We start from the raw sequence: 6,000 nt of genomic DNA on the forward strand, positions 1-6,000 counted from the left end.
TCCACACTCCTGAACAGATGCTGAACATTATTCATCATTAATATGAAAATAAAAACAGTGAGATATCCTCATATGCCTAAGGAACTGAGTGAGGGACTGTGGGCGTGGCTCAGATGGAAGAATGCTTGTCTAGCAAGCAGGCAGCTCTGGTTCTGTTCTAGCATCACATGCACATGAGGGAATGAATGAATGATTGAATGAATGAAGAGCCTACTCCTGGGTGGCCTTAGAATTCAGATGTGAGTATACGGTAGAAAGAGAAAACCAGGTCTTATAAGCAGGCCTCTGGTGCCACAGACACTCCTAGGCATGTGGTCACCCCTATGTGACTATGACACAGAAATAAATGTAATAAAAAGTAAAATTACACATACATATTCAAGTTACAATACTTGCAATCCCCACGTTGTTTACTGAGATGCAACTTCAGCATAAGTTGGGAAATCCATCCATCTGGAAAGATCACTACTGGGCCCTTCGAAACAACTGAATGAAGTCATCAAGCAACTACATCAAGAAGCCCAAAGGGAGACATTACCCAACATCTAGACTCTTTACAGGGAAACTAAAAAATTGAGACACAAAAAAATATGGACATATTTCCAGAAAGCTCAGTAGGGCACCTGGATGGTAGGCATGTCTCTGTCAGACAGCCTGAGGCAGGCTAGGAAGATACTGCATTGTAGGGATGTGGGGGAGAGAGGGGCTTGGGGAGGACAGATGTTATGCTCTAGAGACCTGGTGTCCAGAGGTCAGACCCCACTGACAAGGACCTGAAGGCCCACTGACACTGTGCATGTTCTTCAAAGGACATCTTGTCTAAGAGCATAAATAAACTATCATCACTTAGGGCCAGGATGTCTTCCTGAAGACATCCCCACCAAGTATAACAAAATATATAAGGAATTAGGCTGTGTTTATTTTGGGCTAAAACAGAGGTTCTCAGTCTGTGCTTGTGACCCCTTAAGGATTGAGTGACCCTTTCACTGGGGTCGCAAATCAGATATCCTGCAAATCAGATATTTACATTGTGATTCCTAACAGTAGTAAAATTACAGCTATTAAGTAGCAATGTAAAAAATCTTATGGTTGGTGGTTACCACAACATGAGGAACTCTATTAAAGGGACACGGCATTAGGAAGGTAGAGAACCACTGGGCTAACATAATGTATGGCGGTTCTCTAGTTCGATTTTTTTCCTGTCCTACAAGATATCCCTCATAAAGCCACCTTAAACTTTGTGTGTTGAGAAAAATCCTTTAAATTTGTTTAAAGAGGGGACACATGGTATTTATTGATGGGTACCAGTTGAAGGTATTAAGATACTCTAATCTTCAGAAGTAAGGAGCCACAGACACAAAGGCTCAAATCAGGGCATCTCTTCTTTCTTTATCGCTCTTTCCTCCTCCCTCATCTGCCCCCATCATCCAGGTCCCTGGAAGGATGCCTGGACCTGCTCCTCTTTGCCCTGAGCCTAAAGTAAGTCAGCCTTGTAGGTGGAGCGAAATCTTCACTCACTTATCCAGGAGCTAATTTGATTTTAACTAAACAGAGATGGTAATTATGTTTTTCTCTAAAACAGGGGCCTGAGACCTAAAATCAACATCAGCAACAACAGTCCAATTGGCCTTGCGGGACCTCAGGATGCAAACTCAACATGGTGGCTTCAGCAGGATGATGCTAAATAAGCACACTGCCCAATAGTTCCAGGGTGTGCACAGCCAAGCAGTGTGCAGTGATGGCAAAGGAAGATGCACCTGAGGTACTCAGTGGACACCCTGGGGAAGGAGCCTCTGAGACACTGACTCTGCAGGGACTGCAGTTGGGCACCAGCAGAGGGCACCAGCTCCATGGCATCGCCTGGTCCTTCTCCACTGTGTGCCCTGGATACAGGGACCCAGCGAATGTTGCGCGGAAAGGGAAGGTCACAGGCCATTGAAGCCCAAGGCTACAGTATGCTCAGTCCATCTCTGCTCTGCAGTCTGCCTGCTGCACTTGCCCAAGCCTCAAGGCCTTTAATTCTTAACATTACAAAATAACATTCTTTTAAAACTATTTTGAAATCCTCTCTCTCTTTGTAAATCTGAGTGCATGTGTGTGTGTGTGTGTGTGTGTGTGTGTGTGTAAGATGTGTGTGCAGAGGCCAGAAGAAGGTTATCAGTAGCCTGGAGCTGGAGTTTACAGGCAGCGGTCAGAACCAAACATGGGTCCTCTAGAAGAGCAGCAAACATTTTTAATCACTGAGCTGTCTCTCCAGCACCACAAATTACACTCTTTGGGCGATGTTTGAAAGAAGTGTGTGTGTGTGTCCATTTGGTATTTCTTAGCAACCTTAGAAATGTAACTTGAGAGTCATTAAGATCCTATATATCTCCACTGCCAAAAAAGCCCATTTCCTATCTACATATTCTATTTTCTCTCTTCTGAAGTACTTTTCTATCTATCTATCTATCTATCTATCTATCTATCTATCTATCTATCTATCTATCACATCTGGCTTGCTCTGAAATTAATTTCTTTGTTGAAGCCACAAATACTGGTTTTGCCTGTGTGTGTGTGTGTGTGTGTGTGTGTGGGTAGGGGGGTCTGAAAATAATTCCCCAGGCAGCCACTAGTGTGGTGTGGGGCTGTTTTCCTATCATTAGTGACAATTCAACTAGATCAGACACTTCAGGAAAAGTATAAAAACCCAGACCAGACTTCTGCTCAGGTCAACATACCTGCAGCAGCCCCTCATCTCTCATGATCACTAAGAAATAAATTGCTGTGGTCCATTTTCAGTGTGCTCTGAACTCAGAGATCAAAGAATCACATATTGGAACCAGGAAGCCCTCTCCACCCACCCCCATCTCCTCTAACTGGTGGCTGGCAGTTTGCAGAACTGCAAAGTTACAGGCAGTCTTCCTTATGTCTGAAGCTGCAAACAGAAAAGGGTCTGCCTCAACCATGAATATTCCTTAGATGAGACTTTGCTTCCTGAAATAATCTGATGGGGGAATTTGGGAAAGCATTTAAATGCCAGAATACAGGAAGAAGAACTGTGAAAAGCTGTCTCTGGGACATGAGGCAGTTGCTGCACACACAAACTCACAGTGGCTGGGATTGCCTGAGCAAGATCAAGCCAGTCAACATTCTTGCATGGATGGAAGAGGGGGTGTAAGGTCCCACTCCTAACTGAGGAGCTAATGGTATTTGACAGCTACTGAGAAGGAGAACCAGTCTTCCATGAGGAGGACACACCCCTGGTAGTTGCCAGTGTTCATGAGAGTGACCCCACAGCTGTGCACATGTGGGCAGCACTAATGGGACTATATTTAGCTTGAAATTTCATGAGCAATTATATACTTTACATGAGAAACAACAAAGAGACCAACTCAAATCAGAAGAATATTATAATCAGAGAGAGGGAAGAGAGAGAGAGAGAGAGAGAGAGAGAGAGAGAGAGAGAGAGAGAGAGTGAGAGAGAGAGAGAGAGAGAGAGAGAGAGAGACTGATTCAAAGTCAGTAGATTCTTTGAGAATCCCTAACAGGCCTAATTAAAAAAATAAAATAAGCCAGGCAGTGGTGACACACACTTTTGACCCCAGCACTCAGAGGAGGCAGAGACAGGGAAATCTCTGAGTTCAAGGCCAGCCTGTTCTACAGAGTAAGTTACAGAACAGTCAGAGCTACACGGAGAATCCCTGTCTTGAAGAACAATAACAAAAGTCAGCAGGTGGTGCAGGCCTTTAAACCTAGCACCCAGGTGCAGAGGGAGGTGTAGCTCTGTGAATATGAAGCAGGCCAGGGCTACAAAGTGAGACCTTGTCTCAAAACAAAAATGAAACAACAACAACAAAATATCCCCAACCAAACAACAACGATAACAACAACAAAACCAATCAACCATGGAAAAGAGAACAACAAACGAATAAGAAGCATTAGTTAGCATCCAGAAACCTCACCACATACCCTGCAGGCATTAAAAGCAGGGACAGTCACAACTCTCAACCCAATCAAACGGATAGTTTACTCCACATATACTGGCTCTTGAAGATGACATCCTTCACGTATTTAAAGGGCTTTTGGGTCCAGCTTTGGAAATCAAACCCAGGGCTTTGAGCAGGTTAGGCAAGTGTGCTTTCCACCAAATTAACCTTCAACCGCTAAGGGAAAGGTTGAAGGCGAACTTGACCAGTGAAATAAATTCCTCCCCAAGACTTTAGATTCCAACTTCTTCACCAGTAAGTTGGGTCAAAAGAAAGTCATTTTGTTCCTCCAGAAATTATTTACTCTCACTCTCTCTCTCTCTCTCTCTCTCTCTCTCTCTCTCTCTCTCTCTCTCTCTCTCTCTCGTGTCAGGAGGCTGGAAGGATGAGCAAGCACACAAACTTGTTCCAGAACCCAATTGTTTGAGACACAGGAAGTGTTAATAAATGTTTAATGTAAAAACTCTTATGGAAACACACCCAACCACCTAAAAACAATACACTTGAATCATTAAGTAGTTTTTGTTGTTAGTTTTGAGACAGGGTTTTTCTGTGTAACCCTGATGTTCTGTAACTCGCAGAACAGGAGCAGGCTGGCCTGGAACTCAGAGACCCCACTGTCTTTTCCTCCTGAGTACTGGGGTTAAGCATGTCCCACCACTCCCAGGCTTCTTTAGCTTTTTGTTTGTTTGTTTTGTTTTGTTTTTGAGACAGGGTTTCTCTGTGTAGCCCTGCCTGTCCTGGAACTTGCTGTGTTGACCAGGCTGGCCTTGAACTCATAGAGCCTGCCTCTGCCTCCTGATTCTGAAATGGTATTCGTCCTGTAATACCATGACTACCTTCTTATTTATTTGCTTGTTTATTTATGTATTTTTTAATTAGACCTTTTGGGGCCTCTCAAACAATCTACTGACTTTGACTCTCTTTTTTTCATTCATTATTATTTTACCTGGTTTTGGTGCGACACCATACCAGGGTAAATATTGAAGTTTTTATGTTGGCCAACAGTATCCTGCTACTGCTAATTTCCTGGCTTTGATATACTGTGGTTCTGAAAAACATCATTTATATTTCCAGAACATAAACCCTGAGTTAGTTGTGGTAAATATTACAGATAAATTTGCAGGGGTCCCTGTTACAAAGTGACACAACTAAGTGCTTTAAAACTACAGAAATCGTTAGGGATGTGGGTTGACTGGCAGCATGCCTGCCAGCTTAGCGTGTACAGAGCCCTGGGTTCCATCCTAGCAACACAGAAAATCAGATGTGGTGGTGCACACCTGTAATACCAGAACCTGGGAGGTGAAACCAGGGGGGATTACAAGTTCAAAGTCACCCTTGTATACACAGTGGCGTTTCAGCTAGCTTACAGTCCTTGAGACACTGTCTCAAAAAAACCCAACCAACTCCAAAAACACCAAAACCTCTAAGAATTGTATTGCCTCACACTTTCTGAGGTAGGGGATCAGTGGCTTCACACTCTCCATCAGGGAACCCCTGGCCTGCCCCTTCGAAGCCCCAGATTTGCTGAAAATCTTGTCTTTTCCTTGTAGCTATTTAACTCCAATATCTGCCTTGATTATCATATCATTCTTCCCTTGTTTTAATTGCCGTGCATATTAACTGGCTTGAAAAAGAGGTCGTAGCTAGTGAAGAGAAGGCAACCAAGAGATCCGGCTGGGAATAAGACAGAAATTACCCAGGAGCTCACCTCTAACTGCAGATCCTACTTTCTGCAAACTGGTAACCACCGCAAAAAGAGAGCCAATTCTGTCTCTACTCCAAACGCGGCTGATAGGTTTTGAGGACTCTCAGCTAGCACGAGCTTAGTGCCCATTGGCTGCAAGTTCTGAGTAGCCCTTCCCGGGTAGACTGGAAACAGCTGTGCCCAATACTGGCAACCAGCCACTCGACCTGCAGCTGCACAGGGGAGGTTTATCCTCTCTTACCGCCCCTCCCCTTAATTAGATTGTATTCTTAATAATTTTAGATTAAAAAAATTAAAATTGTGTGTGTGTGTGTGTGTGTGTGT

The sequence above is a fragment of the Mus caroli genome, unplaced genomic scaffold (assembly GCF_978045245.1).
Source record: "Mus caroli unplaced genomic scaffold, Mus_caroli_1 scaffold_8, whole genome shotgun sequence".
NCBI lineage: Eukaryota > Metazoa > Chordata > Mammalia > Rodentia > Muridae > Mus > Mus caroli.